Below are 12,269 nucleotides of genomic sequence, written 5' to 3'. Positions count from 1 at the left end.
CAGATTGACTGATGTATCTCGCTGCTTACTTACCATCTCAAATAACAAACTGTACACTATGCACTACGGACTGTGTCATCTAGTGTATGAATTTAGTGTAGAATAATGCATACATATGCTATCTGGGACACCAATCATTCTCGGATTTGGATTTTTACCCCAGACGGCTCTTTACAAATTGGCACCATATATTTTTCTCATAAATTAACTTTTACTTTTTTAATATGATTTTGCAATTGTAGCCACATCGATGCACTAATGCATATTACAAAATCTTGTAAATGTACATCTTAAAGTCATTTCTTAATTTCCCCCAGTGGTTGCATGTAGGCTGGTGTATTCTAGTGGATTTTGCATGATAGGTCTGCAATTTGGGGTTTTTTTTGTTTCCTGGAATTAGCATTAAGTTAGACTTCTTTAGCATTAAGTGTGTGGTAGTGGGTGGATGTTTAACCAAAAATTTGGCAACACAGTGGTCTACAATTGAACAGCCACAAAAATGACATAAATCGGATGGTTTGTTTTTATGTCTGATCTTTATCTGTCTCTGTTGCCAATTGAGGTAACCTGTGCTTTTAAGGGTTTTTCCTTTTCCTCTTTTACAAACTGTAAGTGAGACATCAACTTATGTCTCACAAATTTAAAGGGGTAGTTCACCTAAAAATGTAAATTCTGTCATCATTTACTTGCTCTCATGTTGTTACAAACCTGTATAAATTTCTTTGATCTGATGAACACAAATGAAGATATTTTGAGGAATGTTTGTAACCAAATCGTTCATGAGCCCCATTTACTTCCATAGTATTTTTTTTCCTACTATGGAAGTGAAAGGGGCTCTTCGTGTTCATCAAAGCAAAGAAATTTTAACATGAGAGTGAGAAAATTATTATAGGATTTGATTTTTTTTAGAGACCTATTCATTTCTAGTTTGATTCAAGTTTCCGAGGCATTTTAACAATAATTTGACTAAAATTAAATTTATTTTTAATTACTCTCCTGTTGGCTTCCATGTTATTCCAAACCTGTATGACTTTCTTTATACTATACTTTATACTGGGAATGGAGCTGTCAAGTTCAAAGTTACATAAAGGGACTTTATTGTACTGTCAAGTCCTGTAAAGACAATCTTAAAAATAGTTTCCAAACACATTAGAAATGTTCGAAATTTTTTGCTGAAACACGCAAAAAAGACTATAAACTATGTATTACAGAATTGCAGAGTTAAACCGTTAAACTATTTTTTATCATTTCTGTGTTCAGGTTTATTGAAACAGGGGCTCAATGACGCACTTGAGCCACCGCGCATGGCCCCGCCCCTAAATTTCAAATTTGGTTGGGTGGATAATACCACATTTATCCGTGGTGTCACAAACTCCGAACACATTTAATATCTGACTTTACAGGGACACTCCACTTTTTTGAAAATCCACATTGTGTACTTAGAACAACGGAAAATAAAAAGTTGCGATTTTAGTCATTTTAGTCTAGTCCCTTTGGTAACTTTCAATAGCAGGGGACTATTTTTAGGAACTTCATAATATCATACGATGTAACTACAGAAGAGTCAAGTTTAAAATAGGAAAAATATCAACTCTTTAGTCATTTTTATGCGGATGCTAATGGTCTAATCAGATTCAATGGATTATGCTAAGCTATGCTAAAAGTGGTACCGCCAGACCTGGAGATCGGCTGAATGGGTTCCAAAACGATAAAATAAAATGTTTAACTCTAGGGGAGCTGAAAAATGAGCATATTTTCAAAAAAAGTGGCATGTCCCTTTAAAAACATTGTGTCATAAAGCTGGATTTTCTCTGTAAGTTGCTTTTGAAGGAAACTGTCTACTAACTAAGCAGCTATTGTATCCTATTGGTGTGTACTGATATCTTGCCTTATCTGTGTGATATAAAGGAGAGTAGCGTAATCTCAGGTCCCTCATGGACCTCTCGTCTAATCTCTTTGACGGAGGCATTGTTTCGTGTATGAGTTCCTGTGTGGTGGATTTTTTGCACGTTTACTTCCTCCAGGGCAGCCGTGACTCGCGTGCCACTGCAGGACTGCTGTATCTCCTCCTATTTATATCTACTTGCTATCAACTGTTCTTTCCTGTACAAGCAGCCCTAACTATGGCTTTGACCTCTTTCCTTAGGAAGGAATGCTGTCCAGGATGTAGAGAGGTGCCCAATAAACTATAAAGAGGTGATCCTGTATTACTGATTTAGTTGACTTGGCAGAAAGCCTGGTCCAAAACGTAACTCCATGGGCCAAATACTACCCATCTACATACAATGTAGCAACTATATTTAGCTTGTTTTAATATATAAATGCTTGTTCTTGAGACGGTTGGTGGTGAAGTATGGTTGTTTGAAAAAGCAAATCTGTCTGTCATCTATTCAAAACTAATAAGTGCTGGTTATTTTATTTTAGGAAGAGTATACCGTTTTGCTTGAAGGTTTGCTTTATTTAGGATGTGATGGCTGAAAAGCCAAAATTGTGGAGAATGTGCTATGTACAGTATTGTATTGGTGTATGGCAGGTTTTTTTTACTTTTTTGGTTAGATGAACCCCCTTGACCTTATTATTTACTTACATTACCCCCTTAGATGTTAAGTTAAAGGTGCAGTGTGTAATTTTTAGAAGAATCTCTTGACAGAAATGCAAAATAATATACAAAACTATATTATCAGAGGTGTACAAAGACCTTTCATTATGAACCGTTATGTGTTTATTACATTAGATCGAGACCTTTTTATCTACATACAAAGAGGGTCCTCTTACATGGAAGTCGCCATTTTGTGCTGCCATTTTTCTATAGAAGCCTTTAACGGACAATTTTTTACTAAGTTGTCTCTGACGATGACATGTTTGTCCAGTGGCAGCTATCGTAGCTTCTCTATGTGTTTCAAAAAGCAAGGGGTGAGCAATGGACTACGCCGTTGGTTGCAATTCACAACCTCACCACTAGATGCCAATAAAATTTACACACTGCACCTTTAATATTTTAATAATTTAATAGCACATTTGTAACTTAAAAAAAACATTTATTTTTCATCAGTTTTGAAGTTTTTAACTGTAGTATTTTACAAAATTATTAAGATAAATCGCAACTAATCACACACAAAATAAAAGTTTGTGTTTGCATAATATATCTGTGTGTTTATTGCGTGTAATTATTATGTATAAATAAACACACAAATATGAATAAAAAAAAGTAATTGTGTGTGTGTGTGTGTGTGTGTGTGTGTGTGTGTGTATATAATAATTTCGCACAGTGCACACAAATATATTATGCAAAAACTAACTTTTATTTTGTATGCGATTAATGGCGATTAATCTTTTGACAGCTCTAGTTATTATTATCACCACTGTTATTGGACCTTCATCTGGTCATTTTCGTTGATTGGTACACCAGATTATAGTTGTTGTTATAGTAGTGGGGGTCACATGACATGCAGATTATTTAGATTTTTATTTATTTATCTACATTTAACGATTTATTTATAATCAAGTAATTTTTTCCATTAACTCACAAACCCCCATTTTGGAAATCGTATGTTACTTTTTTTGGGATTTTGTATATTAGCCAAGTTTTTCAGACAAATCTGGCACATTTTCCATAACACATGTTGTTTTTCATATATGATTAATTTAGTTTTGTAACAATAAACTTAAAAAATAAACTTAACTTGTTACCTATTCTAGGTCTTTGAATGGTTTGAGCAGTGCTGTCTGATGCTAAGACTAGAACTGAAATTTCAACGGAATAATCTCAATAAAAAAGCATTTGTTAATATTATTCTGATATTTATCAAACACGCATCATGTACAGCTTCAACCTCTAGTCTAGCTGATACCACCTGTCAGGTTTCCATGCTAACAGACTGACTAGCATTACGCTAAGATGCTAATCTAGTGTGGAGTTTCACTAAACCCCTTATGCTTTGAGCGGTTTGTGAATGTTGCTTATGACTGAAATCCCCTACTAACCTCACCTAAGGAGCAGTAAGGTGTGTGGTTGTGCGGTAATAGGATTCAAAAACAGGTGGTGTTTGATGTGACCTATTCTCTGCATTTGCTTCTCACTTAATGTCTCCCTTTTTTTTGCTGTAGTGTCGCTGTAATTTCGATTCCCTTATTATTTCTTTCCGTATATATGTGAAGTGTTAAAACAAGTGTAAATTGGAAGAGCCAGTGAGAAACTTCTCTTGTAAAATGACAATGTCAAAAGATTTTGTGGGTCTCTTGCAAAGAAAGTATGCATGTGTGCATTTGTGATGCTATAAAGCATTAGGGGTAAAAAATTTTCATCACCATTACTGATCTTTGACGGGAATGTTATTTGAATGTTATCCTTCAGAAGGTGCGATTGTACACATGAAGGATCTTCTGACCCTGTTGCAGAGACAGCGAAACATCTAAGACAGTAATGAGATTGTTTGCTGACTAGGCATGCAAATTGTAATCTAATCATTGGCTTGGAAAAGTGGAATAAACTGGTGCCAAGTCCCGTCTGTCTTTTATTAAGCTTTTGAAAGGAACTCCAATACTGTGAGTTTACTAGGTCATTAACAAAGTTTTGTTTTTCTATTAAAAATTGTAAAATTAAAAGGGCAATAGCAATTTTTATGGCTTCCATATCACCTTAAAGGAGCGATGAAAACCTGAAAGTCTTTGAATAGGCTTACAAGAAGCAATACAGAGTCAGGCATCATTTAGTGTCAGCCATTCAGCTGATAGTATACTGCTATCTCTGTGTCTGTATCCTGTCGGCAGAGACTCACTATCATTGAAGTACAACTGGCGTTTAGCCGTATACTAATTTTGGGCAATAGTGCAACATGCCTGGGTTAAAGTGGGCAAAAATGTAACCGCAGCAGAATTTAAGTGAATTAATGCTAATAATTCTGATTGATTGGGTTTGCATGTGCACGTCTTGCCTCACATTGCCTGGTTTTGGTTCTGGAGGTGACTGCATTTTGGTTAGCATATCGCTGATAGTTCTGAAGTGATGATCTGTTGTCACCGCACAGCAGTGTTTTGCTGAAGTGAAGCGTCTGTTTCACATCCTGTCCACGTTTGTCTGATATGGTCCTCGGATGACCTATACATCACTGCTCTTGTTTCAAGCTGTTAGCATGAATGGTGATACAGTTGAAACATAAGGCCTGATCATTACTGTACATCTCAGTTAAAATAGTTTTCTCTCGTTTTCTCTCAGATTTCTTTCAGTATTTTTTCATTACATAGGACATTACAGTCAATATTTATTTATTTACAGTCAATATTTATTTATACAAATTTTTTATTTCAGTTCTCATTAATTTACTTTTTTAAAAAGCACCAATGGTCCAATTCACGATTTTACATTTCCTTTGGTGTGTAAACGGGACATTCACACGGGGCGAAAGCATTAACGCTTGACGGAAGGCTTGTCTGAAGCGTGGCCAACAGCCAATCACAGTGGCCACAGTACATGCTCCGGTCTCCATAAACGTAATTGGCTGGCTCTGCCTAGGTTATTTGCATAAGGCGATCTGATTGGCTGACGCACGCATTGCCGCTTGAAAAGTTGAGAAATGTCCAACTTCTGCCGCGAGCACTGATGCGGCGCCGACAGATCCACAATTCAGTTCGACAATGCATGACGTCATCCATTAAAAGGGAATGGGTAGTGTTAACTCTTACGCCCCGTATAAATGCACCGTAAGTGTGTATTAGTACATGGTAATGATATGCAAAAGTAAACAATGACGTGAATTATTGTCTCCAACGTAAATCTCTTTTCTTGAACTACAACAAACACACGGATTGTAGGCAACTGGTTTACTTCCTGGGATTGGTGATGTAGTAAAGACCGACATTATCATAATACCTCCCGCTTCGGACTCATTGTATTATATCAAATACAGAAAATAATTTTTATTGATAAAAATATGTTTTTGGCAATGAAATATGTCCACTTTAATATATGTTGTGGATTTTATCCGTGACCGATTAATTTGGTTTTAAACGTTTTTTGTCCTTGGAATTTTTCATCTCCACCTTAAGTTTTCTTTTTGTCTGACTTTAACAAGCCACCTTATTTTTAATTTTTTAATAAATGTCCAAAATTACCATTAAATTTCACAAGACTTTTTTAAGATGTAAAATAAATTTTTGGTGTCTCCAGAGTACGTATGTGAAGTTCTAGCTCAAAATACCATATAGATAATTTATTATAGCATGTTAAAATTGCCACTTTGTAGGTGTGAGCAAAAATGTGCCATTTTAGGTGTGTCCTTTTAAATGCAAATGAGCTGATCTCTGCACTAAATTGCTGTGGCGTGGTTGGATAGTGCAGATTAAGGGGCTGTATTATCCCCTACTGACATCATAGAGTGAGCCAAATTTCATTTACCTATTTTTTCACATGCTTGCAGAGAATGGTTTACCAAAACTAAGTTACTGGGTTGATCTTTTACACATTTTCTAGATTGATAGAAGCACTGGGGACCCAATTGAAGCACTTAAAAATGGAAAAAGTCAGATTTTCATGATATGTCCCCTTTAAATATCCTGGTTCATTAAAAAATGGGACCCGGTCTGTGAAATCCAGGCTATGGTCTCATAATCTATTTATGAGATTAGGTGCATCAAAGGTTGATTTCACATTGATTTCAATCTTTGACATGTCATTACTCAGTCAGTATTGAAGATATCAAGGTTATGTTTTCATAAAATGTTCAAAATGTTAAATGATTTTATGTAGAAAACTGTAAATCACAAAAAATGACTTTAGCTGAGTTTTCACAGTCACGGTCACAAATGTCACATTGAAGTAAAATAAATGTGAATGCATTTTCCTCAAGGACAGTTTTCTTGGTTTATAATCACGTTAGTTGACTGCAAGGACAAACATTTGTAAAGGAATTAGTATAATATTTAACAACCTGTGTATCAGGATGGATTGACAAGACATTTAGTCATGCAAAATGTATTTGAGTGGTGTCTTTATGAGATTTCAAGGTCTGTTGACCGTGCCCATTAAGCTTTAAAATATTATTTCCACAGCAAACACCTTGAAAACTACATGTAGCTTTTAATTTTCCATAGGAGAGAGTAACATATGCTCACATTAAACATAATAGGTTTAACAGGTTCATTGTTTATGTCAGACCACTGTGATGTTTATCCGTTCTTACTGTTTAAGATTACTGTGAACTTAGATGTAACCTTTCCTGCTCTGTCCAAAGAGCAACATGTTGGGAATGAACTGGGCAGATGTCCACACACGACAAGTGACCATATGGGATAAGCTTATCTTATTGGGTCAAGTTTAAAGGCTAACTTTGAAAGAGTTGTTCTTTAAATGACCCCATGAGCTTTCTCTGATCACTATATGTTAAAAGTCATATCAGAGACTTGTTTCAAAACGCATAAAAATGTTAGAATTAGAAATGTGTTGCTTAAGCATGTTACAAAAACTGAGCTATATTACTAAATTGTGGAGTTACACCATTAAAGGAAAACACCACCGTTTTTCAATATTTTACTATGTTCCCACCCCAACCTAGACAAATTAATACATACCTATCTTTTTTCAATGTTTGCACTTAATCTTTGTACAGTGTGTGGTGAATGTGTTAGCATTTAGTCTAGCCCAATTCATTCCTATGGCTCCAAACAGGAATGAATTTAGAAGCCACCAAACACTTCCATGTTTTCCCTATTTAAAGACTGTTACATGGGTAGTTACATGAATAAGTATGGTGGCACAAAATAAAACGTGGCGATTTTTTAAGGGGATAAAAAATGAGAACTATATTGTATGGCGGAAGAGCACTTAGTTTGCAAGACTTCGGCCTCGGCGTGCAGTAACATCATCACTTCTGACTACTCCCCCTCTCGCTCAAACTTCCATCAATATTACTGCGCCCAAGGTCGAAGTAAAATCATGCATGGGACGGAAGGTTCCCCTGCTTAAACCAGCACATGTCCAGGCCCGTCTTAAGTTTGCCAATGACCATTTGGATGATCCAGAGGAGTCATGGGAGAAAGGCATGTGGTCAGATGAGACCAAAATAGAACTTTTACACTTAAATAAATAGTTTAAAAAATCATATATTGTGATTTCTGGATTTTTTAAAATTATATTTCTCGCAGTGGACATGCACCTACGATGACAATTTCAGACCCTTTCATGATTTCTAAGTGGGAGAACTTGCCAAATAGCAGGGTGTTCAAATACTTATTTTCCTCACTGTATATATATATATATATAACAAAAGCTAAAGTTAAAATTGATTCCTTAATTCACCGCTCCTTTAATACCTGACTTTACACATACTTTAATGTACACATGATAACATTTAATTAAAACCATATGAGATGTCAACCGAGAGCGTGAGAATTACTTTGAGCCATCCAATCAGCCTTACAAAGCCACAAGTGGGGTTCATCTACAGGCGTAAGTTGGGTTATTTTTGTCAGAGGAGAACTCAGTTGGCCATGCACAGCTGGATATCTGCTGCTGTGGGTATGTTCGGTTGTAAACCACCACCCAAAACGTGTTTGCCTTCGAGGGGTATTCTTGTGGTTTCAATGATCAGATCCAGTTTTGCATCTGTAAAATTTAATCCATGCTGTGTGTTGTGGTTGCACATGTGTGTTTACCAAAGCCTCAGCTTAGCAACCTGCACCTACCACCCACCGTTAATGTGGTAGTGAGGCAGGTTTTTATTACGATGCCCTTTCCTTGATTCTCGGTGCTGGATACATTTTCAGGTTTCTGGTGTGGGCCTTAAGAAATAATCTGAACATAATAACCTTTTATTCTGTGATAAGTAGCTGTACTGCTTTGTTTTTATATGCAAAGATGATGTGTGTTATTTAAATTATAATATGTTATGATAAAATACTTTAAGTTAGCCATGTGTAAAAATTGTATTATAAAACGGCTCGTTCTGGTTCTTCATTCTGATTGGTTGAAACGCGTTCTAAGCCGTGATAAAATACCCCGGTAAACCCACGGTTCAGACCGCATCACAAGTATCATTGCGCCACTGTTGCTGCGTACTGATTTATGAAAATAAACACAACAGTCTTTAATCATTTTTTTATTTTTCTACCTTTGCACAATTATGGCGATATCCAGATAAATGTCAATAAATAAAACATTTCGTCAATAAAGAGAAAACCTTCTCTGAAGTTTTTTTTGGTCTTATTGATATTTCCGCTATTATCCACAAGATGGCAATCTTACCCAACTTAAACACTGAGGCATTCACTCGACACAACAGCGTTGTGGTGGATTTAGCGTGACGTGTGTTTTGATCAGGCTCTGAATCTGATCTCTTACAAAGTTCTTCACAAAAATGGAATTATCTCCGCATTTAGCTGAAAATTTGAGAGGTGATAACTGATAAGACAACAAATGAAGGTAGGATGAAACGTTTTTTGATGTTGTTGGAAAGCGGATGGACTGTTCTTTCATTTGATATTTTATTTTTATTATGTTTATTTTAAGAAGATAATTTTTCTGTAAGACATTCAACTAAAACTGGGTGGCAACTTAAAAAACGCTGACGGGGAAAAAGTTAAGCATGCTTCCAAGCATATTTGATCATCACTTCAACAGTTGCACGATATAAATGTTAATGTATAAATTAGATGAATGTTGATTTATAAAATAAACACCACAGTCTTAAATCATATTTTCATTGTGCCTTTGCTGCGTCTGTGTTGTTTGTGAACTGCGCTCTGTTGCAGCCACACTTGATTCTGAGGAACTACTTTGTTTGGCGGAAGAGTAATATTTATACTAATATAATTACAACTTATTTGTGTTTTATTTTATAAAACCCCGCTAACGTTATGCATATGAAGTAACCGTTTTATAAACGCAATAAACCCCTCGAAGCGTTGCGTCGTGCCTAACAACGCCCCTTAGCTGTTATAAAATGCACTGGTAACCCACTGCTTCTTGGGGTTTATTGCTTTAATAACTGTTTGGGCATCCTGACCAGACCAATCATTGGTCCAAATGAGACGGGGCTTTCGTTTTGTCCAATCAATGGAAAGCAAGGAATTTTTGCAATTCTGTTTGATGAGAATTTTTTACATTTATGCATTTAGTAGACATTTTTAATTATCAAAAGGAATAAAGTGCACTACAAGGTATACATTTTAGGTATACATTCATTACTTTACTGATCTGTGCTAGACTGAAATCATACCCAGTTTTGCAAATTCGACAGCCTTTTGTAAGATTGTGAAGTGATGCATCGGTGCCTTTTGAAAGGCTGCAGATAGGCAGCGGGTTTCATTTGTCCCCATAGGGATTATTGGGTTCAGTCTGCAGACTCGCAGTTTTGCTGCTCTGGCAGAATTTTATCCTCCCAAAGCCGTCGCTCAGCCCGTGTGAATAACCAAACACTTTCTCTTAGCGTGCAGCTATAAATGCCACCAGGTATAAAAATCCACCAACTTCTGAAAAATCAAAGCGAATGAGACATAATGTTTCAGTCAGGGGAAAACCCTGCACATCATTTTGATTTAGAGTAAAATACCTGTGCTTTCAGGCAGTTTTTGTACTTTCACTGAATGTAATAATATAACTGTTTAATAGATGTTGTTCGCAGGGTAAATTGCTTTGTTGAGATGACAACAATAACAAACAATTCTTAAAGGGATAGTACACCAAAAATGAAAATTCTGGCATTAATTACTGCAATTCCCTTTGTAATGTTTAAAAACCTGAATCACTTTTAGTTTTCTGTGTAAAGGGGGGTTCATGCTATGACACAAACTATAAGGGTTCACACCACACCAAAGATAATATTGTGACACTGTACAACTCGCTGAGGGCAAAAACTATGGTAATGCAGGACTGTCAGTCAGTCAGCGGCCGTGGGCGGGGCTTTATCAGTGTGATGTCACAATAAAAAGAGAATTAAAATGGCATGTCTAATGAGACCACTAGATTTAATTGTGATTAAAAAGGAGTGGGTGAATTTTGTTCACACACTGCCCACACATATTTATGTCCAAACACCTTGTAGAAGTGGATTTTGCATAACTGTGGGTTCACACCAGATGCGAGTTCAACGATTTGCGCGAGTAGATTACATACAAAGTCAATGCAAAGACGCGATCTGACACGGCCTCGCGCAGGGTAATGCGAAGGACGCGATATGGGCGGTGCGTTTGCCGCGAAAACATGCGCTATTCGCCTCAAATGCATCTTCACCCAAGTTGAAAATATTCGCATGACACGAAGTAAATGCGATGCCCCGCGTTTGGTGTGTATGTAGCACAATAGATGCACTTTAATACTGCGTTCAGACCAGCTGCGGTAGAGGCGTAAAACGCGAGTGATTTCAATGTTAAGTCAATGTGACTGTGTCTGCAGGTCTACCGCGCCGCACTAAATGCCTTATTCATGCCGCAGTAGACGCGATTCTGCTTTATTGTTGAAAATGTTTAAAAAAACGCGGCACGTTAACCAATCAGGAGCTTGCTCTAGTAGTGACATGATTACAGAAAGCGAGTGGAGTTGCAGAAGCCCCTCCCATGAAGCAAATTTCTGTGTAACTGGGTTCACAGCAGATGCAAGTTCAACGATTTGCGCGAGTAGATAACACACAAAGTCAATGCAAAGACGCGATCAGACGTCCTAACGCCGGGCGATGCAAATGACGTGAATTTGGCGGCACGATTGCCACGAACACACGCGCTATTTGCCTCAAACGCTTCATCACCCAATTTGAAAATATTCGCATGACACAAAGTTAATGTGATGCCCCGCGTTTGGTGTGTACGTACCATAATAGATGCACTTTAATGCTGCGTTCAGACCAGCCGTGGTAGAGGCATCAAGCGTGAGTGATTTCAATGTTAACTCAATGTGAAGACACGTTGACTCGTGTCTGCAGGTCTACCGCGCCGCGCTAAACGCCTTATTCACGCCACAGTAGACGCGATTCCGCTAATTGTTTAAAAATGTTTACTTTGGCGGAAAAACACGCCGCGTTAACCAATCAGGAGCTTGCTCTAGTAGTGACGTGATTACAGAAAGCGAGTGGAGATTTGCGCGAGTAAATTACATACAAAGTCAATGCAAAGACACGATCAGACACGCGCGTCCTTATGCCGGGCGATGCGAATGACGTGAATTGTGCGGCGCGTTTGCCGCGAAAACACTGCCTTCACAAGTTTAAAATTTTCAACTCAAGTGAAAAATTTGCATGACACAAATTAAATCCCACAAGTAATCTAGAGCGAGCAACGCGATG

General features: G+C 37.2%; 1 protein-coding gene across 1 annotated transcript in view; it reads left to right on the top strand.

Annotated features, from left to right (window-relative positions):
* The window catches only part of nav2b (neuron navigator 2b), a 118,501-nt gene that overhangs the window by 17,941 nt on the left and 88,291 nt on the right, over window positions 1–12,269 (top strand). The window lies entirely within an intron of this gene.

Source organism: Misgurnus anguillicaudatus, chromosome 6 (assembly GCF_027580225.2).
Source record: "Misgurnus anguillicaudatus chromosome 6, ASM2758022v2, whole genome shotgun sequence".
NCBI lineage: Eukaryota > Metazoa > Chordata > Actinopteri > Cypriniformes > Cobitidae > Misgurnus > Misgurnus anguillicaudatus.
Note: the sequence above shows the minus strand (reverse complement) of the source record. Positions and strands in the feature narration are given on the sequence as shown.